At 46.8% G+C, this 27,802-nt stretch overlaps 1 protein-coding gene across 15 annotated transcripts in view; it reads left to right on the forward strand.

Annotated features, from left to right (window-relative positions):
* LOC119177364 (uncharacterized) overlaps positions 1-27,802 on the forward strand; it is a 515,905-nt gene that overhangs the window by 460,735 nt on the left and 27,368 nt on the right. For 13 of the 15 annotated variants that reach the window (XM_075882186.1, XM_075882185.1, XM_075882188.1 and 10 more), the window contains one exon: positions 12,112-12,251. The gene's annotated coding sequence lies outside the window, so the exon portion shown is untranslated. Of the gene's footprint in view, positions 1-9,317; positions 9,346-12,111; positions 12,252-27,802 lie in introns of all 15 variants that reach the window. The other 2 variants (XM_075882184.1, XM_075882193.1) reach the window with 1 other exon arrangement.

A 27,802-nucleotide genomic window follows, 5' to 3' on the forward strand; every position in this document is an offset into this window, starting at 1 on the left:
TAGTTTTACTTATTCTTTTCGTTGGCTTGAATGGTCTCTCTCTCTCTCTCTCTCACACACACACACACACACACACACACACACACACTCACACACACACACACGCACACACACACACACACACACGATTTCCGCGTACCCGTCTTTGAAAAGACTCCCGGAAAAGGTTGAGAGAGTCGAGGCTAATCAAAATATGATTTGGCTGAGTCTGCGTAAGTGGCGAGTTCGTTTCGTAACCTCTCTTGAGCTTTCTTTCCAAGCTGTGTTACCCGAAATGCTTGTTTATTGTGACACTGTGAAAAATGTCCGGGTGGCTGTCGTTATTTCAGGGCGGTGTGCGTGTATTCTTTTTTTTGTTGTTGCTGTTGCTCGGTGCGGAGTTCTTGAAAAGTAGGGTACCGACAGTGCTTACGGAAAGGCTGTATTTTACGCGAAGATGTTTCATTAATTACAGCTTGCGGAAAGTGTTGAAAGAGCACCGTTAACTGAAGCTTGCTCGGATGCATGCTTGTCGCTCGCATTCCCCTCTTCAAGAGAATATTGCAGCTGAAAACTAGGTGGTGCTCGCTACTTACGCAGAAATTAATTACGGCTTAGTACCTGATAAACACAGCAGCCCAGATCGTTTCGAAACTTCGTCGGAAAACTGGATTTTGCGTGCGTTTTTGGAGCTTTGCGCATGCATCATCATACGCAGTATACGTCCGGCAGGCTCACCCGGATTGTTGTATGTGAGGGCCTGTTTTTCTTTGTTTTTTTTAATTACACAATGTCAGATGCTTGTGCGTCGCAAACACATTCATGTGCGGAATCGGCAGGACTAATTGGGAACTAATTCTCTGTGTAGTTGACAACGTGTCCTGCGACAGGCAGCGTTCCCAATGTCGTGAACTGTTTACGCTTTTATGTTCAGGCTCAGGCAACAAAGAGGACAGCCCGTATGCTGCGGATTATATTTTCGTTCATGAGCGAGGCCACCAGGTTGGTGGTGCAGCGATCACATTTGACGTTTTGCTTGAAATGTGTGGGGTTGTTGCGCATATAGCGCTTTCAGCGAATAATTCGATAATATTTGTGAACCAACTGTGGCATTCACGTAGCTTACATGTGTGGCTAATGAGCTAATTTTTAAGTGATGAGTTACAGAAAATCTACGCTTCCGGCCATTATCGTGTTGATTCTTTCATAGGTGGGTTAAGTTTTCAAGCGAGCTACATTTTATACGAAGTATATATATGGATAATAACGCACTTAAGGAAGCTCATTGCGTAAATATCATGTGAACTGCTTTTTAGTGTGTGTGCGCGCGCGTAAGTGATGATTTAAACATTAATAAACGGTAGGAAACAGCATAAATGGTTTGGTACAAGAGTTTTACTTAGTTACTTTATGATTTCTCGTTAACTTCCTGTATAATACATTGTTACTCCTACCTATTTTGGTAGTACGCTAGATTTATTCACGATAACAGTCGCAAAATTCAACAACTCATAGTCTCGTGGTCATTTAGTTTTTTTTTTAAGTTTTATTAAATGCTTCTAACTTCGCCGCCAGTTGTGTGCGGGCAGTGCTCCGTTTGAAGTGAATCTATTTCTGAGAACATTACTTTTCCACGAGCACCCTATACTCAACCCGTATGAACATATATGTACACATTGTATTTGTGTACCACGCATAGATGTGGTCCGACGCCCGATGCAGAGAACCAAAACGAAGTAAACAAACAAAAGCCACTCAGCCGCATGACACAAATGTACATAGCGCGCATTAGACGACTTCGTTTTTGCGATATATTAATTTTAAAATCTTTTCCTCTTTGTAGGATTGAAAAATAGCAAACATGTTGTCTTGCTTCACATTCTGCGTAGGCGCGCGTGTGCGTGCCGAGTCTTTCCGCAGAAAAAGCCTCTCGAGAACGCGCGAAGGCGCCGGCGTTCTCTCATCAAGGAAATAGTCTCGTAGAGTAACCAGCTCTCAGCCTTCTTGCGTCCAGTTACGTGTAACTGCACAGTCTCACTTACCTCCAAACAGTGTCCTGGCCAGAGGGCAAACAAGAACGAGCGAGAGGACCGAGAAAAAAAAAGCGCTGTGGCCTCCAGGCTCGTGCTCCAGGAGCCGCGAGAGATTGATTGCGTAATCATTTATGTCGGAAAATAACGAGGTTACGGCTGCAACCCGGCCTCCGGCTGTATTTTCGCCCCGCAGATTCGCGCGGTCTCCTCTACGCCCTTCGTTCTATGTTGTCGTTACTTTCCTTATTGCCCTCGGGAAAATAAGCGTGCGTAAAAATCGAAATGCGACGAATGCGTTTTACATATTTGCATGGCTCGTAAACGGCTTCGTCAGCTTCGCCGGGCAGTTTTCGCGATGCGACGTCTTCGGGCGTTCGCCGTTGCTGTGCTCTCTTGCAGCGCTGTAATTTCGTTGCTTCGTGCGCCGCCTGTTTGCTATACTTCCGGGCGAAGCGTTTTCGTTTTTTTTTTTTTGACAGATCGATCGGTTTTTCCTAAGTCATTTAAATATGCAAACGCCGATGCGTCTAAAATATGATGCGTGAAATTCATCCCTCGGAAGTTTTCTTAGTTGCGGGAACCCTGTGACCCACTTTTGGCAGCAGCACGTTAGGGCTGCTTTCTTTCACATTTGCTTTTTTTTTTCTCTTTTAAGTGGCAGAAGTGGTGTGTTTACACGGTTCTTTAGACGACCGGTTATTGCCGGCGTGAAAACACCTTTTTTTTTTTTTTGCTTACCCGATAACTAAATTATGAACGCCGCCATGGAGTGATCGCACCTCGTTTTTCTGGCAAGCTTTTCGCGCGTGAGTTCAATCAACAGCCGACCTCGTTTCTTGTCGTCTTATTCTGGGCCATTGCGTAAATTGCCACCCGTCAACTTTTACCCTCGCTTGCTGGTGTCAAGCCCCGCCGCGGTGGTCTAGTGGCTAAGGTACTCGGCTGCTGACCCACAGGTCGCGGGATCGAATCCCGGCTGCGGCGGCTGCATTTCCGATGGAGGCGGAAATGTTGTAGGCCCGTGTGCTCAGATTTGGGTGCACGTTAAAGAACCCCAGGTGGTCGAAATTTCCGGAGTCATCCACTACGGTGTCTCTCATAATCATATCGTGGTTTTGGGGCGTTAAACCCCACAAATCAATCAATCAGCTTGCTGGTGTCAAGTCTTTTCCTTCGAAAGCTGTAGCTGGTGCTCACGTAGGTGCGTTTTTTTTTTTAAGCTTTTGTCCCTTACGAACTAATCTAGCAATGCATTGCACGTTGCCCTAACCTTTCCAACTTTTTGCTTTCGAACAAAAGTAATTGTGGTCATCGTATAGACTAGATTGCTTGCTCGGTATATATAACTATACCCATGACTCGGCTCGCCTTTCTGAAAATAAAAGTATTCGGGGAAAGGTCAATGCCTCTGTATTTGTCTCGCCGGCCGCACCTCTGTTCTGAGTAGGTAAAAGGCCTCGTAATGTTCATAACAAGTCATACATCATTTTTTTTTTTCGAAAGTGTATACCCTTGCACAAGGAAATCTGAGGGCTCGTTTTTTTTTTAGGTACAGTGTTAATGAAAACAAACTGACAATGATGCCAATGAAAGTAGCCTACAGGGGACGTTATTGCTGCAAATTTTTATGTAAAGCTGAAAAAAGGAAAGTCGATGAAAATACAAGTTCCCGTTAGTTTGGGCGGAACCAGCGACCTTCGACTAACGCGTCCGATGCTCCACCAACTGAGTTACAGCGGCGGCCACGCCCCCGTTCACAGAGGCCGCACCTGCGAAGGTCGCAAGTTCGGTCCCTGCGAACCGCACGTTACGTTTTTCTTCAATATTCTTCCTTCACATTTACAATATAATTGCAACCAATAGCATCCCTTAGACTTGGTATAAGGGATGCTATTATTCTTATCCTTATTACGGTGTGTTAGTTCTGATTACTATTGTGCCCTTAGGCACAATAGTTTGCGATATAAAAAACACACAAACAATACAATTAGAGTAGCGATGAATAGACGGGACTTCCAATAAACAACACTTTAGTACGGCAATATAAATGCTTACATGACGGGGCTGTCCAAATAGGGTTTATTTATGCAGGGCGACACCGTTCACGCAGCGTCTATTCAGAAGGCGTCACCGCGCTATAGCTTAAAGCGGGTCTGCAGCGAGGCTCCCCGCGACGGAGGGGAAGGTGGCAAAGCAGGCCGAGAACAAGGGACAAGCCTCGTCCTTTCTTTCGCGCCATGTTCTTTGCCAACGGCCGATTGAGCTGTGTTTCGTTTGTTGTCGCTGAGATATGGCCGCACGCGGGAAAGAACGGGCGTTCTCAGGCCGAAGATTGCGGCTCGTCATTTGCATCGCGTAGAAGCGGCAGAAGATGCTGCCGAGCGGCGCTGGCAAGGCGCCACTGTTGATTGAGAACATCGTCCATCTCTGCGAGCGACGAGGGTGGTGCGACAGACAACGAGGCGAGGAGGGGATGGCTCCCTCTTTTTGTGCGTCGATCGACGGCAGTGTTGTCCTCTGGCGACGACGGACTCGGCGAAGCGGAAGACGACAGACAGCTAAGCCTACAGCCTATATACACCGTGCGCCACGTGTCGTCGGCACAATCGATTGCTCAATAGACGGGACGCGCTTGTTGATCGCTGAAGCGTGCAGCGCTTCACACGCCTCTCGTGGATTACGGCGCAGGCGCCGATTGGCTGCGGTGCCACGAGTGCTGCTTGTCTCGCGCACCTAGCCGGGCCCTGATTTCGGCCGCGCTCGGAGCTCGCCCGCGTACGTTTATTCGCGGGATTTACTTTCCTTCTTGCGTGTGTGTGCCTTGCCTGTATTACGCTTCGTGTGTATTTGCTCGACTGCTGTACAGCCGAAGTCATCACAACTGATGCGAAGGGAACTTCAGTGTCATGTTTGGGTGAGAAAACGAAAGCTGCATAAACTGGCATGGAGTCCCTCTTTTCGTGCATTCATGCTACAGCAATAGCTTTCATATGGTATCTATCTTAATCGGTTCGCCGTTAAACGTGGCCTCTCAAGAAAAGTGGCTTGTCACGGCCCTCAGACTCAATTAACACGTACTGGAGAGGTTCAATCACTTTCTTTTTGGCTCTTTTCGAGAAAAAATAAAACAAAGTGTTGGTTACTGTCGTGGTTTCAGCAGAGAGAGCCATTGAAGACGTTCTCTCGGCTCTGCAATCAGAATCAACCAATTTTATTGGCGACATGACGCCTGAGTGAACCACTCAGCATAATTAGGTAACCAAGAAGAACTACAAGTCACTTGTGGGCGCTCATCACTCATATTTTTAATTACGATTGGTGCTGTACGGACACTCGTCGCGTGGTATAGCCGTTAAAGTCATTGTTGTCGTGCCCCGTTCACGGCACAAGCGTATCACTTACGCTCACGGCAAGTTGAAAGGTCTTCACACATGAACTGGGCTGGCTCCAAAAACGACGAAGCGAAGTGCGCCATCACTGCACGAGACCGTCTCAATGGCAGTGGAGCTGAGAGTGACACCTTTCGTTATTGGCATTGTCGTTGCGCGTTCTCACATAGGTAAAACGTTGATTGATTGATTGATTGATTGATTGATTGATTGATTGATTGATTGATTGATTGATTGATTGATTGATTGATATGTGGGGTTTAACGTCCCAAAACCACCATGCTACGCTTATGTCCCAAAACCACCATACCACCAACTACGCTTAAAGCATAGGTCAGTCGTCCCCGATGTATGTGGTACGTAGCCACCTCTTTCCAAGATTCACCGCTACGTGATAACTGTTGGTGGAATAAACCAATGCACATATTATAAAACAGATGGCGTCCGTGTATAGTTTTATGATGAACAAACAAAATAAAATGTGATACTTACGTTAGGGGGTGCTTTTATTTTAGAGGCGAAGCTCCTTATGCCGTAGGTAGGTAGCCACCTCTCGTTTAGTCTTTGGAATGGCCGCTGGATGGCGGTACTTCTATATAATAAAAAGATGCGAGATCGCTGTACTTTGAGTGTTTTCTAGATGGACGGACGGACAGACAGACAGACGGATGGACGGACAGACGGGCGGGCAGGCGGGCAGATGGACAGACGGGCAGGCGGATGTACGCGCGGACAGACAGACAGACAGACAGACGGACAGACAGACAGACAGACAGACAGACAGACAGACAGACAGACAGACAGACAGACGGACGGACGGACGGACGGACGGACGGACGGACGGACGGACGGACGGGCAGACGGGCAGACGGGCAGACGGGCAGGCGGATGGACGCGCGGACAGACGGGCAGGCGGATGGACGCGCGGACAGACGGGCAGGCGGATGGACGCGCGGACAGACGGGCAGGCGGATGGACGCGCGGACAGACGGGCAGGCGGATGGACGCGCGGACAGACGGGCAGGCGGATGGACGCGCGGACAGACGGGCAGGCGGACAGACGGGCAGGCGGACAGACGGGCAGGCGGACAGACGGGCAGGCGGACAGACGGGCAGGCGGACAGACGGGCAGGCGGACAGACGGACGCACGTACGGATAGACGGACAGACAGACGGGCAGGCGGATGGACGCGCGGACAGACGGACGCACGTACGGATAGACGGACAGACGGACGCACGTACGGATAGACGGACAGACGGACGCACGTACGGATAGACGGACAGACAGACGGGCAGGCGGATGGACGCGCGGACAGACGGACGCACGTACGGATAGACGGACAGACAGACGGACGCACGTACGGATAGACGGACAGACGGACGCACGTACGGATAGACGGACAGACAGACGGACGCACGTACGGATAGACGGACAGACAGACGGGCAGGCGGATGGACGCGCGGACAGACGGACGCACGTACGGATAGACGGACATATGATGGATGGATGGATGCATAGACGGACGCACGAATGGAGGCACGGAAGGATGCGCAGATGGAGGGATGGACGCACGCATGGACGAACGCATGGACGGACGCTCGAACGGACGGTCGCACGAACCGGACGTACGGATGGAAACAAGGACGAACGGATGGATGGAAGCGCTGACGGACTGACGGACGTTTCCCTCCACTCAACATCATTCAGTCCGTGGATATGCTGTGATTTTTTTTCTTTATTCAGTCTTGTGAGAATGATTTAATATGGATGTGTATTTGCTTCCGAAAAGTCACGTCGTTTCATGAAAAGCTTCTCACAAGCATATACGCTATACCATGCAGGTTAACGCACGAAGCATTTTGCTTCCCAAATCCGTTTTCAACACTGCCGTTGCGTTCGTTGACAATCCTTTGACTATAACAACAGTTCATTGCCTGCTTCTACAACATCTCTCCACTGTGAACCTCTTTCGAACGTATACGCTGACTAACTGTGCGGAGGCTACCGTAACTCCAAGAACGAGACGCCACAACCTGTCATTATAGTTGTTCAATTCGTGACGAATGTTTAGTGGTATTTGTTGATGGTAGTACGACGTCTGCGATGGGCGCTTGTGGTGTTTGCTGCTTCGCTGGCCCTCCTCGTCAGTTTCATAATGAACAGCGCATCAATAAGCTGCACCACTCCGTCGCGTGTTCCGAGCAAGCGATGCAAAAGCTCTTGTAAATATATGGTAATGTATGCGTTGGGCGGTCATAAACTGGTCTGGCAACGTACGTACACGCGTTCTCGCAAGGCATGCGTCGGTGACCTTGCGTTTGCAGGCTTCCAGGGACAAGGAGTATATATAAAGAGAGCAGAGGGTCAGCTTGTTAGACATCGCTGCGAGCATAGAGACGCTCGGACGGGCATTATTATTGCAGGGCCGCTGACAGGGCCGCTGACAGGGCCGCGAGGAGCAAACGATTCTCATTCGGTTCTCCGCCATCTTGGCCTTCGCGAGGAAAATTTGGCCGCGATGGTGTACCCTAGGCGTTTGGGCCTTCTTTTTTTTTGCGCCGCATTGTGTCGTGGCCGGCGCCTCATTGCGGAGCGTCCATCGACGTCTCTCCGAGATGATTGCCGGCGGGCAAACGGCGGCGCACGAGGAGGCGTCGCCGCCCTGATGACGTGTTTGTCGCTAGCCGCATCTGCTCTCCTTGGCAAACCCCTTTTCGGCCGCTCTCATTTATTCCATTCAGTGCTTCGCCGGTGTGCAGCTGCAATCCATTAGCGAGGATGAAGAGCGGCAGCGACGTTGTGTCAGGACGCCGGGATTTCTATTTCGTTTTTTTTTAGCTGGCACTCGTATGAGCAGCTCAAATGTTCTTCCGGCATGCATGTACATATACAGAAATGCATTAGTTCGCTTACTAACGAGAGCTTCAATCTCACTGCGTTCTTTGCAGAGAGAGGGGTAACTTTTAATGATAATTCCCGGAACTGTTAGGTGTCGGCTGACGACTATGACATATACAATGATCACGAATGCACACGAACAACACGTACACTGACGAACACATACATACACAGGATTAATGAAAACAAAAAGATGTGGTGAGAGAAATAATTTAATGTAGAACCAACATGTAACGCAGCCAACTTCAATGTGAGGTGGACTAAAGGAATACTAGCCGCTGGCAGAGCCTGAACCTGCGCATTTAATATAATCATCAGGCCCCTCGAATAACAAAATGGAGAAGACTTCTCTTTGGTGCGGGCGCGCGCTCAGATGGCTGTGCTATAATACGCGGTTTTGTCTGCGTTACGCCGAACGATGGCGACTGCATACGATCACGTCATACTACAGTTGGGCCCTCTGAAGTTTTGTGCCCTTAAAAGGCGCGAGCGAATAAGAGCGAAAAAAAAATAATAAACTGTGTGTGTGTGTGTGGGGGGGGGGGGGGTGAAGGTGGGGAGGAAGCAGTGATACACAGAAAAGTTGGGATGCCAATGTGTTTTGAGGGCTCATAGCTATGGAGAAACGAAAGTGAAGGATGAAAATGATGCCCACAATCCTTTTCTCTTTTTTTCAGGTGTGTTCATGAATCGAGCGTACGTAGCGGGCACTTTTGCATTCGTGGCAGCGACTAAAGCACGTTCTGAGGTACCATAATGCTGCTAAAGGTTCTTCATGAGTGCGCGAAAACAGCGCTTGTAGTTAAATTCTAACCGATAAAACTGTAAGAAGTCAGGCAGTACTTCTGACACTACTTCTGCGTTCGTGCTGCCCGCAAAAAAAAAAAAAAAACGATCGAAATGATATATGCCACGTAACTTATTATTTTTTTTTCATATTCAGTTGAGTGCCGACGCGTTCATTTACCGCTACGAGCGTCTTGTCATCGTGCTCTTTGCTTTTTTTTTTTATTTCAGTGACACAAAATACAACAACTTGCGTGAGGTGAGTGTTCGTCCTTGATGCACGTATTCATAAACATGCACGAGCCTGCCTCGATGCCCGAAGGGACAAGTTTGGCAGGGCGTGAGCTGCTTAATACACTTTGCCGTCGTACAACAAAATAAAAAGAAGTTAAAAGTGCTGAAAACAAAGTGCTGCTTGCCGCGGCGTTATATTCTCTGACTCGACGTCTCCGATGCCGAGACGAGGGTGTCATTTCATTCTCAACTTTCTGCATAATACGGATCGGCGTCTCGAACGACGCGGCCAAGCTCTGCGCTGGCAGTTCTTGGCAAATTAACTTAGCAGCTTTGGTCCTTCTTTTTTTTTTTCCCCCGTGGTGGCGGTTAATGCAGATGTGATTTTCTCCTTCTCTTAGAAGCAACTCCCACTCGTTCAGTTTCTTGCGTATTTTTTTTTTCTGTCGTTTTCGCGACCTTGCCGAATTGGAACGTCACCGTGCCAAGACGTATGGCGCTGTTCGCGTCTTTTGTTTTATAACTGACGCGAGAAAGCAAGCGTCCCGATTGCTTTGTAAATAAACGCGCTGTCTTACCAGCAGAGTCGTGCATGGGCCGAACGCGCTCCGTTATGACTGATTTGCATAGCAAATCGAACTGCCAGCTACATGTGGAAATACATTCGGTAAAACTGTAGGGGCATGCAGGCGTGCCCATGGCGATGCCCCCTTTCAATGCTAATACGCTTCTCCCTGGCGAACCAGGAACGCGAAGAAAAATGAAAACCCATGCCGCCCACGAATGGCCGCTCTTTCCGAAAGTTCTCATAGACGTGCGCATAAAAAAACCGCTCGTGTTCCCTAGGCTCCGGTCGACGTGCCATTCCGTTCGGCAGGCTTTGGCATGCTCCTTTCTCTTTAACCGCCGACATTGTTCTGTTGCTGGATCGTTTCTTTCTCCTCTAATTTCAGGTAGTCTTCTCCGTCTTGGCGCCTGTACTGTGCGCACTGGTGCGTCACTTTCCGCTCCCTGCGGGCGTGCCAACGGGGCTGCTCTCGCATTCCTCGGAGCGTCCGATTTCCTTCTTCTTTGCAGCGTGTCCGCCTTACACCGCAGTCTCCTCTTGACAACCGCTACCTCCTCTGCTCGCCGTTTCCCAATTATGCAAAGTGTGACAGAGCATGGCGTGCATCGGGGAAATGGTGTCCTGTGGTCTTGCTTTTTGTTGTTATTCGAGTGCCGTGTTTTTTTTAAGTATTCTCTTCTCCGGTCGTCTTCGTTCTTCACCATCTTTTCTCCCTTGGATGGTCGCGTCCTTGAGACCTCCTTTTTTTTGTGCATGCGCACAAAACCTTCTTCTTCGTGATGATACGGGGCGCGAAAAAACGACACACAACAGAGAAGAAGTACACAGACGACGCGCTTCTGTTGTGTGTCGTTTTTTCGCGCCCCGTATCATCATGAACCAGCACCAACTCGCCCAACTTTTCACTTTACTGAGTATAACTTCTTCTTCGGTCACAACTGTTTGTGTCGTCATCATCTCTTTCGCTGCATCAGCGTTCGGGAATGGGTGGATGTATTGCAATTTCTCTGTTTAAAACCACTGTGTGTCGTCAAGATTGCCTGTAGCCGGTACCCACTTTGCACGCAGGATAGCCTTATGGGGCACTGACTAGCCTTAAGAGTGATGGCGCCTGCCCAACGCCTTACACGTTATCTCAGGCCTCTCCACTTTTCGGTTGACGTCATCACACCATGATGGATGAGGGGGAGGTGAGGGGAGTTGGCGTCCTCAGAAATGTGCAGTTCTGTGCGCTAGTGTACTTACGGCGGGTTTCGAATCCATTCGTCCGTGCTGTCATAAGTTTCCCGACAGCGCCGACAAGGCAACTCCTTTGTACTGTGGTAACGTGGACGCCAGGAGAGGAGGGCATGGTGAACCGTTGGCCTACCGCGGAAATTGTATGAAGGGCTCTCTCTTTCTCCCCAAACGCTTCCCTGTTGATCAGCGCACACACCCTTCTCTTCTCACACACTCACACACATCCATACAAGCGCAGCCTGTTCATAGGTTGGAACCACCTCTGATAATTTGGTTCGCAATTTCTTTTCTCTGTGCCTCACGTAGTCTCCGCTCTGCAGTTCATAATTATGCAACAACCAGTCCAACAAGGAATTCTCTTCTCGGTAATAATTTTTTTCGGAAAACATTCTACGGGTGTCAAATGAATTCCAAGGTCTCAAAAAGAAGTGATACTTTCGCACCTATTTGAATACCTGCAGATGAGTCAAAATTTGCCCCTCAACCCTACGCTACGTCATACCTCGTGTGCTGCATTAGACGTTAAAGTTCTTCTCAACGCCGTTCCTAGCAGAATAAGTGCACTCTCTCGGACGCTTTCTTCTCTCTCTCTCTCTCTCTCTCTCTCTCTCTCTGGATAATGAAGCAAAGCGAGTGTGGAGTCGAGCATATGTCTAAAACAGACAATAAAGAAGACCTGGCCCGCGCATACATGACCGTAAATAACAGCGTGCGAAAAACTACGATTTTATTTGCGTTTCGCGACAGTGCATGAGTCTTTGTTGTTAATGACGCGAGATTTCAGTGCTTTCCGGGGCACCACCATGCCCCGGAAGGCACTGAAATCACGCACACACACACACACAAAGAGCGACAAACAAGCGCACGCATGCGCACAGGCGATGTATGCACACACACATATGCGCGCGCGCGTGTTTGTTTGTTTGTTTGTTTGTTTGTTTGTTTGTACGTGCGTTCTCATTCTCCGTGATGTTTGCTGTATAGGCGGATCTCCCGGCTGAAGACCACCAGCGCCCGTGGGAAGAGGCTGAGTGAAGAACGCCGCATGCCTCTCCAGGCGGGCGGTGGCAACGACTGGATGACACACGAGCCGGAGAAAGTTTTCACAGTTCCTACTCAAGAAGGTGAGGCTTCGATGATTTAGGGCAGTATGCCTTATAGCCTTCACAACTGGTGCGTAGGCAGCCTGAGCAATGATTTGTGTATGCCTCTGCTGGTTATTACTTTATTTCTGCCCGGTGTCGGTGGTTATCCGTGCCCAGCTGCTCCCCCGAAAGTGGCGAGTTCGGATTCGGCAGCAGCGGTCGCATTTCGATGGAGACAAAATGACAGAGACCCGTATGCACTGCGATGTCAACGAACATTACAGGGGAACTCCTGCGTTTATTTTTATATACATTCACGGATTTCAATAAAACTAAACATGTGTTCTCGTTAATACCGTGGCGATATGTGCCAAATTATGCAACCGTGAGTCTTTTAGTTTTTTTTAAGAAAATAAAATTTAAAATTGGTAGCTGTTTTTTGAATCACAGTTGTAAATGCTGCCACCTTGGGTTTGTCCCTTCAATAACAATGTTTTTGGCCACTCTTTTTTTTTTCGCGAGCCATACGCGCTTGGAACGTCCTGCACTCCTTCGTATTCACACAGCCGACAGTTGATAAATTTGTTAATCGAGCGAGCGAATGTGTGCTGACTTTTATATAGCCGTGATTTCCTGAATCGATGATGTCGCAAGTTTTAACTCTGTCTGTACAATTACGTTTTGTATTTGTTTTTTGCTTGACCCAGCAATTCATCTGATGTTTATATTCATGAAGACTCTTTGCCTATCACTACGACGAATTTTGCACTATGTTTGAGATACTTGCTTGAAATTTCAAGTGCTTGCAACATGTATTTTTAGTCTGTGTATTGCTTGCTTTCACAATGTTCAATGTGACACCACTCCTGTAATAATCCCATCACGGGATTGACACTATCCTGAAATTCTGATGTGAGTGCCTAGTCTTTTTCAAAAACCCCGCCTCTTTCCCAACAGACGGATGCAGCGCGCGCATTCTTCTACGAGGTGATGACGACGCGAGCACAGTTTTGTCAGCTGCATATAGCGTGTTAGCCGTCGTTGGCGTCGGGTCTTACAATATTGAGCAACGAAGAGATTGATTCGGGGCACATCAGATACTTGACGCACCGACGGGTTGAAATCAAAAAGCGATGCTTCCACGCTCAGATAGTAGCCTCAATCATCGCTTAACTTGTCACTGGCAAGTTCAGACGAGTTGGTACAGGTTACACGTCGAGTGGCATCGCCAATTTGCTTTTCGCACGTTAGAACAGACACATGAGCTATGTTTACATCCTGGCTAGCCGGTGGCGGGGTGTAGTGGATCTCGTGACGTCATCGGGGAGAGAATTTATGACGTCACCTGATACCCATCATGGAGCACGGAGCAGCTCGCTCTACTGGTTTCTGTTTTGACTCATCGTTCATTGCCTAATAAAACTTATTGACGAGTCCCTGGGCATGACGCATCATCCTAGCTCTTGCAGGACTGTCAATACTGCTGCCACGTTCCTTTCCCCAAGTTTTGTTATCACCCCGTTAGGCTACGTTCAGCACAAACCGTGCCTACGATGTTCGAGAAGCTTCGAGGCTTTAGTAGATCGTTTTGTTAAGTTTACGCCCACTTCGGGAACGTCACATATTATTCGGGAACCTACGTCGCCGCTAATGCTAGAATATTCGATGGCAAGGGTATAAATGCCGACACGATAAATGCCGACACGATAAATGTCAGTTGATCGACGGCCGACGCTATGTTTGCAGCTAATGGTGCCAGTGTCTTACTTTCTTTTTGCGTTGCCGCATGTTTGGCCCGAACGAACAGTTTCTTCTTCGACCTAGAGTCTGCTCCCTTCGTTCACGTCTCGACCCCGTGACAATACTATTTGAAAACAGCATTATCTCAGTACGGTCGAAAATGCACCGGAGTTCCCTCTTAAAGCGCATCTGATGGTGAGAACTTGTGGAACCTTCGATATACTACGACGTTCCTCATTATCATGCTGTTCTTGTTTTGTCACTTAAATCTCCCACGTCATATAGTTTCTATGTGGTGCGGAGCAATTTAGGTGACCAGTTTGTCGTATTCTGTCGTATACTGTTGTCGTCGCTTCGCGTAAAGCAGGAAAAACCACATGTAGCAAATCCGAAGTCTTCCCCTGGCGGTTCAAATGTCTTGATAATGAAAGAATGCGCGTATATTACAACTCAAACTGCGTATGAAAACTTAAACAGGATGCAAGCGAAAAATATAAACAGAGAAAAAAGGGGAAATATGGGAACAAATATAGAAAGGAAAAGAAATAATGAGGAAAAACACAGGAAATGAGTTTACGAAAAAAAAATGAAGGAAGGAAAAAAAGAAAAGACGAAAAAGGCTGCCCGATTCCGCTTTTCTCTCAGGTTTGGCACCACTCGGGCGACGCTGCCTTAATTTTTTATTAATGTTTTATTCTAGTAGTGCGTTGCCATTCGTGTTCGGGGTTATGTCCCGGTTGATTTAAGATTTATTTGCATACGTTAGCGCGGCAGTCGCCATTGCGGTCAGGCAACTGCCCCTAGCACTAAACCATCGTGTGCGTATGCTTGTGCACATCAATTTATACGAGCACTTCACCTTCCTTTCTTACCGGACTGCGGCTTGCCCCGCTGCGGTGGTCTAGTGGCTAAGGTACTCGGCTGCTGACCCGCAAGTCGCGGGATCGTATCCCGGCTGGGGCGGCTGCATTTCCGATGGAGGCGGAAATGATGTAGGCCCGTACGCTCAGATTTGGGTGCTTGTTAAAGAACCTCAGGTGGTCGAAAATTCTGGAACAAAAAAAAAATGCAAAGAAAGGCTTCGCATTTAAAAATTTATCGACGCCATCATTAGACGTAATATAATGAACATGTTACTCGCCAAGCATGATAAACAAGCCAAGTTTGTCGGTAGTGTACCTATTTCTGAAGTTGTGTGGTGTTTGCTTTTCGGCGAGAAAAGAATATGGCATATTGTATGTTTGTAGGTTCGTTACGTCAGTAGGCGCCGGCGAGGGATTTGTATGGCGCTATTATTATTATTATTATTATTATTATTATTATTATTATTATTATTATTATTATTATTATTATTATTATTATTATTATTATTATTATTATTACAGATGGAGTGAAAATAGGGAGTGCTGTTTGGTGTGACCGGGCTCATTGAACCCAGCTAACTTACTTGAGCAAAACCGATTTTGCCTCGCGTTTATAGACGTTTTTCCATTGTAAGATTAACTCGTCTCTATCTAAGACAATTTACTATTCATGTAACTCTTAAGTTAACAAGAACAAAGTCGTACAAGAAAAAATATGGGCGAACAACAACTGCGCTCTCTAAAGAGCCAACAGGGCTGCAGGTACCGTTCTATGCGGCTGCGGTGTCTGTGAAGATGCGACTATCCGGCGTGTTTCGTAAGCGTCTCTTATACACACGCTAGAGGTGTGTGTCTTTGACAGAAGAAACGGCTCGGCATTTCGGAGAACATTTTCTGAAGTTCTGCAGCCCTACAAGCTGCCGTGAAGCAGCCGTTCTTTTCAATGTGTCAACCGTGTCGTTACACAATCCGCGAGGCGCCTTCTCTGATACTGCTTGCCACTTTGTGCAGCTCATGTGTCCTGGAAAGAGAAATAGAAATCAGACAAAAAAAAATGGCGTTGTGGTGATCTGGCCAACAAACAGTTTTTCATTCCGCATCGGACAGACCTTTGAAGTAGACAGAACGTTCGAAAGTGAGAGCAGAAACACTCCCGTCTCTACTTTCACTCAAGGAAACGGAGAACTTAAAAGGCTCGCATAACCTAAGACGAAACGACGATGAAAGCAACCATAGTTTCCTTCTTCTTAGTCGATTGCAGTGATAGTACCCCCTCTCGCTTTTCCTCCCCGAAGGCTTTCAGCAACCTGCGTCATTCCGCATTGCCTCCGGGATCGGGGACTTTGAAACAAACTGGCACCTCACGTGGTTTTGCTGAACCTCAATGACTGGCGCACCTGTGACCGAGCTGCGATAACCTCACAGTCTTTTTTCGAACGCCATCACACAGCAATGATTCTTTTCTAAAACCTGTGTTGTCACCGACTGCCACTTTTGACGACTGGCGAATCATCTAACGCTTTCGCTTTAAGTACTCTAGGTGTTACCCATCATTGTAACTGCCCATGCCACTGGTGTTGTCAGGGTGAGCGGGGTGCGGGGGTACCCTTCTTGTTCCCCTTCTTCCCCCGAAATTTATCAATTGTGCGTGTGTATATCCCTGCACACATAAAAACGCACGCACGAACATGCAAAAATAGTTCAACCCTCCTCCTCTTCCGCCACCCCCCACCCATAGAGGAGTTTTTGGTCACGCTAGTGCCCGACGCCGTTGCGATATGCAAAAGCTCACACACTCCAAGAAACAAAATGGAGTATTCGATGAGTAGTTATTAGTTTCTTTTGTTGTTCAGGCTGTTTCATTTTTACTGTACGCTGCTGAAAAATTCGCTCTTACGCTTTTGCCCCGCCGTGCCTTCCTCTTTTTTTTTTTTGCTTCTTTTGTCAACATTTTTGTGGGTTGCTTGACGTTCAGCCGGCTTGAACAAAACAAACTGACGCGTGTAATGTGCTCTTTAGCTAACAGAACTTCATTTGTGTCCCTCTATACCTCGGCAATTAGGTGGGCAGATGAAATTAAGACGTGCGCAGGTGTAACGTGGCAGCAAAAAGCACAGAATGGCATTGATTGGCGGCACATGGGAAACGCCTTTGCTCTGCAGTGGGAGTAGTCAGGCTAATTACGACGACGATGATGATGATGATGATGATGATGATGATGATCTCTTGGAGGCATGACAGGTAGTACGAGCAAGTTCGGGGCGTTTTAACAAGCGGTGAACTTCTTCGTTCTCTAGCTAGCACAAACGTGAACCTGAGATACTCGCTTATTTACAGAAGCTGGCACTTGATTCGGAACGAAGTTGTCGTAAAATCAGGACTCCAAGCGTTCACAATTATTCGGCGCTGTATGTGAAAGCAGCACTTCCGCGTAACGCTAGAAGATAGTGCGTTTCACTCTTTCTGCATTTCAAAGACCGTCGCGTGTATTTGCTTGTTCAGGGTGACGCCAAAAACCGTCCCTTCCATTACTGGCAGCCGCTAGGGCGCCCAGAATAAAGCAAGAAGACTTCCGTTACGGCGCTCCGCACAGGCGTCAGCCGTTTCGTGTACGCCTTCCAAGACCTTGCTGGAGTCTCTCCTGCATGGTTGTCGCTGCTGCTTCGCTTGTTCCCCGCTACCGTTCGAAAAATGTCGCGCGTGAGGCGTTTCGCATGGCGCCTCTGCGAGCTACGCGCCGTTGTCATCCGTCGTGTTTGCTACAAGGAGGAGAGGCGGCTGCCGACGGCGCGGGAAGACAGATTGCACGAGCGCGAAATGAAGCGCAGCACGACGGGAGCGAAGTTTCGTTCGAGAAAAATGGCGCAGGCCAGGAAGCCGTTTGATCGACCAATAGAAAGGAAATCGCCGTAAAGTGACAAAAAGCGAGGATGCACACACCTAAACGCGAGTGGAGCCTGGCGAAACACCTCGCGGCGATGTAGGGCTGGCGAACGAGAGAGTGTTTCGGGAGGCGCGCGTTGCTGCTTATGCCACGGAGACAGCGATTGCTTGTCAACCGGGAGTCAACTGCTTGCGTGCATAGCTGTGGGCGAGGAGAGAGAGCTGCTGCAAGGAAAGGACGCCGCGAAACCGCGACGAAAAATAGTCGTCCGCGGCGTGCAGTGCTGCGCGGGGGGGGGAGTAAGAACAAGTAAGGCACCGCGAAACTTCTCTGGCGCCGAATATCCGGAAGGAAGAACGACGGGCATCGGAACAAGTTGTGTGTCGCGCGGCGGCGAAGCGATTTCTTTTTACCCTCGACTGGGTACTAAACTGGCTCGAGCTTATTCATTCCAAGCAATGCTCGTCCCGAAAAATCTTTCTTCCCGCCGGGCACGATGCTCCCACTTTCTTCTTTATTTCTTTCTCATCCTCCGCCTCTTCTGCTTGTTCGAGTGAGTGCGTAGCTCTTTCCTGTTTTTCCTTAAATCTTCTTTTATAAGAAGATTTAAAAAAAAAACAGAAAGCATTCTTCCGTCGCTGAGTCCCGCCTTGCCTTCGCGATTGACTGCACGCATCGGTCGGTCGCATGGCACGCAAAGAACCAGAACGTGAAGCGAGAGAAAGAGAGGAATAGAAATTGAAAGCTTATAAGATTTGTTGCTCGAAACGGCGTGCGATATAAATGTATGCACATACACCCGTGCATGCGTGCGACATTCCTGCGCAATGCGGAGATTTTTCGCAAGCGAGGGAAACTGCGTGTTTGTGAGCCGAACGGCGCCATGTTCGAATGGAACCAGCAGCGATATAAGCACAGCGGAGTGTCAGAGCATCGACACTGTACGCTTCTCCTCGTTTAGTGGTCCTCACTTCTTAGTTCTCGCTACTTATTGTTCACTTATATGCACGAGTGCGTATTTGCCGCGGTTAGAGTTGAACTCCCTAGTTGCGTTTTGAGTTCTTTCGATCTTTCTTTGACGACTCGCTTGCTTGTTTGCCGAGTTCATTGTTTGGCGTTCCCGGCATCTTCCTCTCGTCATATCACTGCTGCGCTGCCAACAACAGCAGCGCAAGCGGCAAAGTTTTCGCCACCGTTCGCCTCGCTCGCAGATATCGCGCTTTCAAGCTGACGATGTTAGCACTCTCCGCTTGTTTTTCTATACTGTGCTAGTGTTCAGCATGCGCGAATTCGTGAACGTGTTCCGTGCTCATGTTCTTCTTTTCTTTTTTTCTTCGTTATTTCGTTCCAGGCGCGTATCGGCGGTGCCTGCGAGTCGCCGCTTTCGTTTGTTGTTTCGTATTTTGCCGCACGCCTATAGTGTAAAATATATGAAGATATATATACCGAGCAGGAGATAACAAAGCTGCATCATTCGCGTTTCTCTCTGTAAGGAAGTTCGCGATTTATGCTCCGCCGCCAACTTCGCAGCGTGGCGCGCCGGCAGTACATAGGCAGCACCCGCTGGCTGCATCGTTTTCACGTGCCATTCAGATTTTTACGGCCTCGTTTCCGACGGTCCATTATTTCTTCTCGGCATCGCTTAGCAGATGCCCACGAGATCTCTATGGCTGGTCGCTTTTCAGTACTTCTTCCGTTTGTGCGTGCAGCCGTGGCATTTCGAAGAGCACTGCTATAAGCATAAACGTTCTGCCTCCTTCGCGAAATTCGCTGCGAAATGGCAGATATCTCGGAGCTTTCACTTTCAATCTCCTTACACGCTGCTGTTTCTCGGTGTTTTTGTTTTGTTTTGTTTTGTTTTTCTCCTTAAAATGCGCCCCTATTCACTTCGCTTCCCGTTTTCCTTCCCTCGAACCGTGGTGGTTTGCTGTGCAAATCTTCATTTCTCGGCCTGCTTTTTTTTTTTTTTTTGATACAGGGACGAACTCTGTTAAACCGGTATTTCTTGAAACCGCCGCTGTTTTGAGAGCGCGTGACGACGCTGCCTCTCTAAGTTACGTCTTGGGTCAAATTGTGGTATACGGCGTCAGCTTCTAGCCCGCGTTTTCGTTAAGCGCTAAGAAGCTTTACTTTTACTTTTTAATTGGTGTAAAAAAAAGCTTTCGACAGTGTAGAACTTTGCGTACAGCGTGATGGTTCTTGAGGTTATTAAACAGACTCGGGTGGAATCCTTCAGGACGAGCCCAATGAAGTTTTTCATCCATCCGACCTCATTTGATGAAACAAAGGCTTTTGGTAAGAACGCTAACTGCCGAAATAAATACATCTCTCACGATACACTCAGCGCTCCGCCCCCTAATCGTCTTAAGGCTGTTTCGTTCCCATGTTCGTTGGCTTATAGTTTCGCAAGGTGACGCGCTTTGGTTCTAGGATTCGAGAAGCTTACCGCTTCAAGAGAATACCTGTCGTGCTTAAGCCCCTCACGTTACGTAACGGTGGCGGCACGCTTCACCATCTTTCGGCATAAGTAGAATTTCGTGCTCGTGGAGCTTATTTGCGAGGTTTGTGATTTTTGCAATCGTCGCCATTTTTACATCTCGCGCAGTTTTTATTAGTACTGCGCACGAATGTTGCGATAGGCGTTCTTATCGCGAAATGTATCGTCACGGAATGAAAGGAATGGTAGCGGTGCCGCCCAAGGAACTCGGTAACACTGCATTCAAAAGGTTCGACGCCGGCGAAACTCTGCAATGTTTTGGAGCTTCAGCTTGCATCCATGTTTTATCGTTGGACATTCTTTAATGTTGAATCTCTCGTCATTTGCAAGTAAACACGTAATGAAGCTTATGTCCTTTCTTCTCAGACATATGCACAAGCATTTTTGTATTGTCTGATTTTCTACATGAATGTAATGCCTGTGAGAAAGACTGCTTTCCGCTACGGATTCTAGAACTAAAGAAAGGAGTGAAATATAAAGCAGAGTATTTATAGCACTATTCTGTAAGACAGCTGGAGAGGAAATAACAATCACTGATTGTAGAAAACGCTGATTTATCATGTACCGAAATATCGTCAGTCATCAACTTGTAGTGTGTGGTTAATTGCGTTGGTGATTAGAGAGCGCTTTATGAAACCACAGGGTACGTTCATTTAATTTATTTAGTAAAGGCAGTTTATTCAGTGATAACATCGTGGTGAAGTGATTGGTTAAAAGGGTTAATGTTAGCGCGCAATGTTTGCATGTTTAACTTTATAGTTGTATGTTATTTTTTCATGCTGTTGCTCATGAAAATATACCTATTTGTAGTTCTTAATTATATTAACATTCGGTGAATATGCGAACAGCTGTCACTGTGATAATTTGCATTCTCTATAGTGTGATGACGCAAAGCCGCGAGTTGTCAATGCATCGAGGAATGCCTTGTTTATTCAGCGATTACTACAACTAGAAAGATGCGGGGATATAGCGCGAGCCACAGGAGCTACATCGCATTGTCTAAGCGACGAGGGTATTGTACGTAGATTGAACCATACTAATAGTTACAGTTAGGACAGCAGCTGAGCTGGTGCCTCGGCACGGCATGGCAGCAGTGTTCATGTTCAGTCGGCTGGTTCAGTTAAGCATGGGTTGTAATAATAATATCTCGTATTTTACATCCCAAAAACAGGATATGATTATGAAGGGCGCCGCAGAAGATGGAAGCGGAATTTTCCACCATCTTGGTTTGTTTTTTTTTATTCTATTTCGACATCGCAGAGTACAAGGGCCTCTATCACTTCGCCTACATCGAAACGAGATCGCCTCGGCCGGAATCGAACCCACGACCTTCGGGTCAGCAGCCGAGCACCCTAGCCACTGTTACACCGAGGCGTGTAAACATCAATCGTGAAAATGTGGACGCTTCAAGTAGACTTACAAGCCGCATCATATGTCTGAAATGTGCTCTCTGAAAGTGGCGCAATAATTAGGACGGCCGTAAGAAAGTTTGTGAGGCCCCTAGGGAAAAAAGCCCATGCTCTAAAGACTTGGCAGCTTACATGTTGCGTGGGCTAGAAGTCCTGAACCAACTCATTCCTTGTTACATGGTTTTGTAGACAACACAGTATAAGCAACAATAGTTGTGCGTCGAGTCAGCAGAAACGTCTTCATAGACGCCCCGGCGCGTACTTTCATCAGACCTGGAAAAACTAATCCCAGAACTGAAGGTGGCAACGAAAGCTGCGCGCCGCCTTTTTCTTGTTTTTCTTGTGTTCCAGGACTGTTCTGGTTTTCCGTGATGTTCGTTGCCTCAGAAGAGTGTTCAGAGTGAGGTCACTGCGCCAACTAATGACCGAACGTTTCTGGTCTCGTATCACAATAAAGTAAGGTGTTTCTGCAAAAATGATTTCATTATATAATGCGGAGTTCAGTTAGGCCCACAAATATCAGCCACAGCCAAGTTTTATGTTCGGAAACTACATTAAAGCGGCATCCTTTCTTTCTCCAGCTTTCTTTCTTCTTTTTTTTTTTTAACTTGGCATCTGAAACAGAAAGCAGACTGCTCCACACACACAGTATTGGTGCAGGAAAGCAGTTTGTACGAAAGCTTGCGCATACAAGGTGGTTCAGCTAATTTGTGTTCAATTTCAATTCAATTTTCAATCGTTAAATTCAATTCAATTCTATTTTTGGTTAGTATTACGAAAACAAAAATATGCACCCAACATTATTATAGGGCTTACGCAGCTCATCAGGATATTTTCATTTAGTCCGGAAAGCTGTCTAATTAACAAATTGCATAAATATTTTAAATTAGTGAATACAACCGGAAATCATAAGTGCAAAAGTTGTAGCCCTCATTCTTAAACGCCAGGATATTTTATCTATGCCAAGATAACTGGTATTCTGTTGACCTGGGGGATCAACAAATATTGCTTAATTAAGCATGAAACGTGTCGTACATACATACATACATACATACATACATACATACATACATACATACATACATACATACATACATACATACATACATACATACATACATACATACATACATACATACATACATGCATGCATGCATGCATGCATGCATACATGCATACACACATGCATGCATACATGCATACACACATGCATGCAAACACACATGCATGCAAACATACATACATGCATGCAAACACACATACATATATACGTACATGCATACATACGTACATGCATACATACGTACATACACACATGCATGTAAACACACATGCATGTAAACATACATACATACATACATACATACATACATACATACATACGTACATGCATACATACGTACATGCATACATACGTACATACACACATGCATGTAAACACACATGCATGTAAACATACATACATACGTACATGCATACATGCATACATACATACATACATGCATGCATGCATGCATGCCTACATACATGCATGCATGCATGCATACATACATACATACATACATACATACATACATACATACATACATACGTACATACATACATACATACATACATACGTACATACATACATACATACATACGTACGTACATACATACATACATACATACATACATACATACATACATACATACATACATACATACATACATACATACATACATACATACATACATACATACATACATACATACATACATACATACATACATACATACATACATACATACATACATACATACCAACGTGCGTGGGCGAGTAGGTCAGGTAACGCGTCAGAGTGCTGCTATACATTCCCTTTGGGCGCAAGCAAGTGCGCACACATAAGCACGTGTGCTTGTCGTGTTCATCGCTAATCTTCAATCTATTGCGTTACACTTTCACATCCTAAAAAAAAACAGGTTGTCCAGCGATGATGTGGCCCCGCCGCGGTGGTCTAGTGGCTAAGGTACTCGGCTGCTGACCCGCAGGTCGCGGGTTCAAATCCCGGCTGCGGCGGCTGCATTTCCGATGGAGGCGGAAATGTCGAGGCCCGTGTGCTCAGATTTGGGTGCACGTTAAAGAACCCCAGGTGGTCAAAATTTCCGGAGCCCTCCACTACGGCGTCTCTCATAATCATATGGTGGTTTTGGGACGTTAAACCTTACATATCATCATCATCATCATCATCATCATCATCATCAGCGATGATGTGTTCGTCAGCTTGACTGTTAGGGAAAACTGGATGGCTCGCTGCATTCATCTATGGAACGCGTTGAAATTTTTTTCGGCTATAGCTAAATTGCGCGTACTCTTGGAGTCTGTGCATGTCCTGTCTTTTTTTTTTCCTCTGGACGAGTAAGTACTGTACATATTTTCTGCACTAACATTCGTGAAAACAAATCGAGCGCAGCATATTCTCGGTTTTTGGGAAAACAAACAAAATAATAGCGAGGTGAAAAAGAAAATTGCAGAGGTTGCAACGACATCATCATGAATGGCTCACCGCATCCATTTTTGGCGCGAATACCACTAAATTTGTCTCGCTGTCGCTGCACCACCCACGCATCTGCTTGAGGACGCTCCATCTTCCAATCGAGAGTGGCTCTTCCAGGCGCGCACTTTCAGCTGAGAGAACGCGTCCGGTACTCACGCGCGAACCTTGCAGCGGCGCAACAGTTTCCAGCATTGCGCAGCTCTTTCAACACTCTCTTCCCTCTTGTTTTGTTCATTTCATTGTGCCGCCAGTTTATTTTTTTCACTCTCCCCTCCGTTCAGTGCACCAATGCCAGAAAAGGAGGTCACACCCACGAGACCATAGTTCTTCGGCTACTCCGCGGGAGCAGTAGAATTTCTATTTGCCTAACAAATGCAGCCGTGCCTGGATCAGCTTATTTATTTCTTCCGCGCACGGCTTCTTCGGAAGTGCGCGTTTGAAGGATTTGCGAAACTCGCTCTTGTTGTCGTTGCCGGGCTTTTCTCGAACCTTTGTTCGCTTTATAGCGCCAGACAGACACATCGAGAGATGAGCCCCACGCACTGGACTCCTATGCTTCCGCATAGCGAAAAGGATTGCTTCGAAAACTGAACTTTCATCTTGTTGCACACTCCGGTTTCCTCGCTCACGATTAAATTGGTTTGTTCATTTCGCGTTTTCTCGTTCGTTCACCTCTCCTGGAAGAATTGGTACTCTCTGATTTCCGGCTCTAACTTCCTTCTCAACAAGGTGTTTGGTTTCTTGCGGCGCTTCAGTTTTTTTCTTTTAGTCAATCCTAGCTCGCCTTTGTCTTGGGTTTTGTGTGTACGAGCACATGAACATTCACACGATATAATCATTATCATCGTCATCGTCGTGAGCTTCACTACGTCCACTGCAGGACAAAGGCCTCTCCCATGTACCGCCAGTCAACTCGGTCCTGTGCTTGCTGCTGCCAATTTATGACCGCAAACTTTATAATCTCATCTGCCCCCCTAAGTTTCTGTCTCATCCTCACCCGCTTGCCTTCTCTGGGAATCCAGTCAGTTACCTTTAATGGCCAGCAATCACCTTGCCTACGCACTACGGGCCCAGCCCATGTCCGTTTCTTGCTGGTTTCAACTATGATATCCTTAACACCGGTTTGTTCCCTGACTCACTCTGCTCTCTTTTTGTGCCTCAAGGTTACACCGATCATTTTCCCTTACATTACTCGCTGCGTCGTCCTCAATTTAAACCCTCTTTTCAAGCCTCCAGGTTTCTGCTCCGTATGTAAATACTGACCACATGCAGCTTTTGTATACGTTCTTCTTAAGGCATACTGGAAATCTACCAGTCATGATTTGAGAATGCTTGTCGAATGTGCTCCACTCCGTTCTTATTTTTCTAGTTACTTCAATCTCGTGGTTCGGCTCCGCGGTTACTACCTGTCCTATGTATATGTACTCTTTCGCAAGTTCAAGTGCTCTGCTACCTATCTCGAAACGCTGTTCTTTTGCGAGGTTGTTGTCGATTACTTTCTAGATTAATTTTAAGACCTACCTTATTTCCCTCCTTGTCTAATTGAGTGATCATGAATTGCAATTCGTACTCTGAGTTAGTCCGCGGTACAATGTCATCGGTAAAGCGCAGGTTACTATGGTACTCTTCATTAACTCTTATCCCTAACTCCTCCCATTCTAAACCTCTCTATACACAATATACAATTGCTAGAAAAGAGAAAAGGAAAAATAAACTTCCTCATTGTTAAGGACTGCCTACGCAGCCCAGAGAATGAAATTTACACTGTGGTCCTTTCAAATCGTTTACCGACGACCAAAATTTAAAATTTTTAGGATTCTGCGGCCGCATTTACAAAATGGAGAGATTTAAACAATATTGGCGTTATTTAATTTATGTATATGTAAAGGAAAATGAACTGTAGTTCTGAGATACGGCGTTTCATAGTCAGTTTGTTCTTTTCGGACTTACCACCGTGAAGATAGCTCATTAACTCATTTAACTTAAACCGTAGTGACAAGGGATAAGCGGTGAGAAGTTTTTGTTTTCATTCTTCTGGGATTGTTTTCTGTTCACTGTTGGCGTGAAAAAGCGACTAGAGCTTTCCAGATGCAACCTAACGGTGGGGTTCGCTACACCCACCAGAAAAAAAAAAAGAAAGAAAGAAAGAAAGAAAGAAAGAAAGAAAGAAAGAAAGAAAGAAAGAGATAAGGAAAGAAGGCTTCAATTGCTAGACGAATGTGGGTTTTGCCTTTTCTGTTAACACGCTATATACTAGGCGCCGTAAAGCACACTAATTTAGTTAGCTAACTGCTGTTTCGCAGAGCTGTCGCTATGAGTCGCCTTTTCGCTTGAGGAACTTGCAATACTCGTAACAATATTATTCGCTGGACAAAATATCGACGGGGTCATTGATTTAAAGCTTCCTTTTGTTTTGTGGGGCTCGTTCGCTTTTTTCTTTCTTTTCTTTCCTTTCTCTCTTTGTCGAGCACAAACGAGACGATATTATTCTGCGCCGTTTCATTTCCTTATCGCCACTCGTCCAACAAAAGACGATCTTTTCCGCGGAGCACCCAGTTTACTTTCTTCACGAAGCCGTATTTTTTGCTCTTTATTCGTGTGTGTGATTTAGCCTCGTCGTATACTACGTCTACGTCCTGCTGACTCCAAGTTTACCCGATGCGCGTTCACTCGTTACAGTGGACCCCGGGGTGGTACAGCGGGCCAGAGCGAACCCTGGGCCTTATGCTAAGCACGCCGAATTAAGCAAGGCTAACAGCGGCGTTTGCTCAGTGCGTGCCCCGCTTTCTCTCGGCCGTATCGCTTCCTTAATTTCGCTCTCATTATTTTTTTTTTATGGCTTCGCGACCTACACGCCGCTTTGATTTCCTTGATTCACGCTCCGAAGCACCAAGGCCCGAAAGCTCAAGGCTCACGTTTCGGGCACCAGTGAGCAAACACAACCAAATCGGGTAGGCCATTGTGTGTGGGTGGGAAAACGAGAGACTTGTTTGGGACAAAGAAAAAAAAACTATAATTACGGGGTTAACTAAAGCGCGGTCGTTAATGGAAATTAGCGTTCGGCCGTGTCTGGCGTTTACTAATGAGCTAAATTTAAAAGTGACCTCGTTCTCAATCTTTATTTTATTGTTTCCTGTCTCAGCTTTATTTATTTTTTACATTATTTCGTTCGCCCGCGCTTTCTAAACGATATTCTTTTTAGTCTTTGGGTGCAACACCGACTAATACACCCGCCCCCCTCCCCACCGAAGTATTTGCGGAGTCCGTGTCTGGCAAATTCCATTTCTATATTGTTCGTACTGGCGCACTTACACGCTAGACCATGACAGGAAAAGACTAAACGAAAGTCAGCGCTTACTCACAGTCCAGCAAATTGCGGTTCCGCGTTTTGTACATAAGGTCACTCGAGAAAAGGCTGTGTCGTAATGCGAAACATTGTTCAGAACTTGGGAGTTCGCACCGCTGCACCCTGAATTCTTTTGAAAGGGTCGTGCCGGCTTTGACGCTGTTTTCTTTTTTTTTTTCCTGAACTTTCACTTCACTTTTTTTAATTATTCACTCTAAGGAGACTTTGGCGCCGCCGCTTTTGTCGTGAGCTATACTCCTCGTCTCCTGCGTGCAAGAAAGAGAAGTACACTTCAACACAGCTTCCTTTTTTTT

This window comes from Rhipicephalus microplus, chromosome 2 (assembly GCF_043290135.1).
Source record: "Rhipicephalus microplus isolate Deutch F79 chromosome 2, USDA_Rmic, whole genome shotgun sequence".
In the NCBI taxonomy this organism is placed as follows: domain Eukaryota; kingdom Metazoa; phylum Arthropoda; class Arachnida; order Ixodida; family Ixodidae; genus Rhipicephalus; species Rhipicephalus microplus.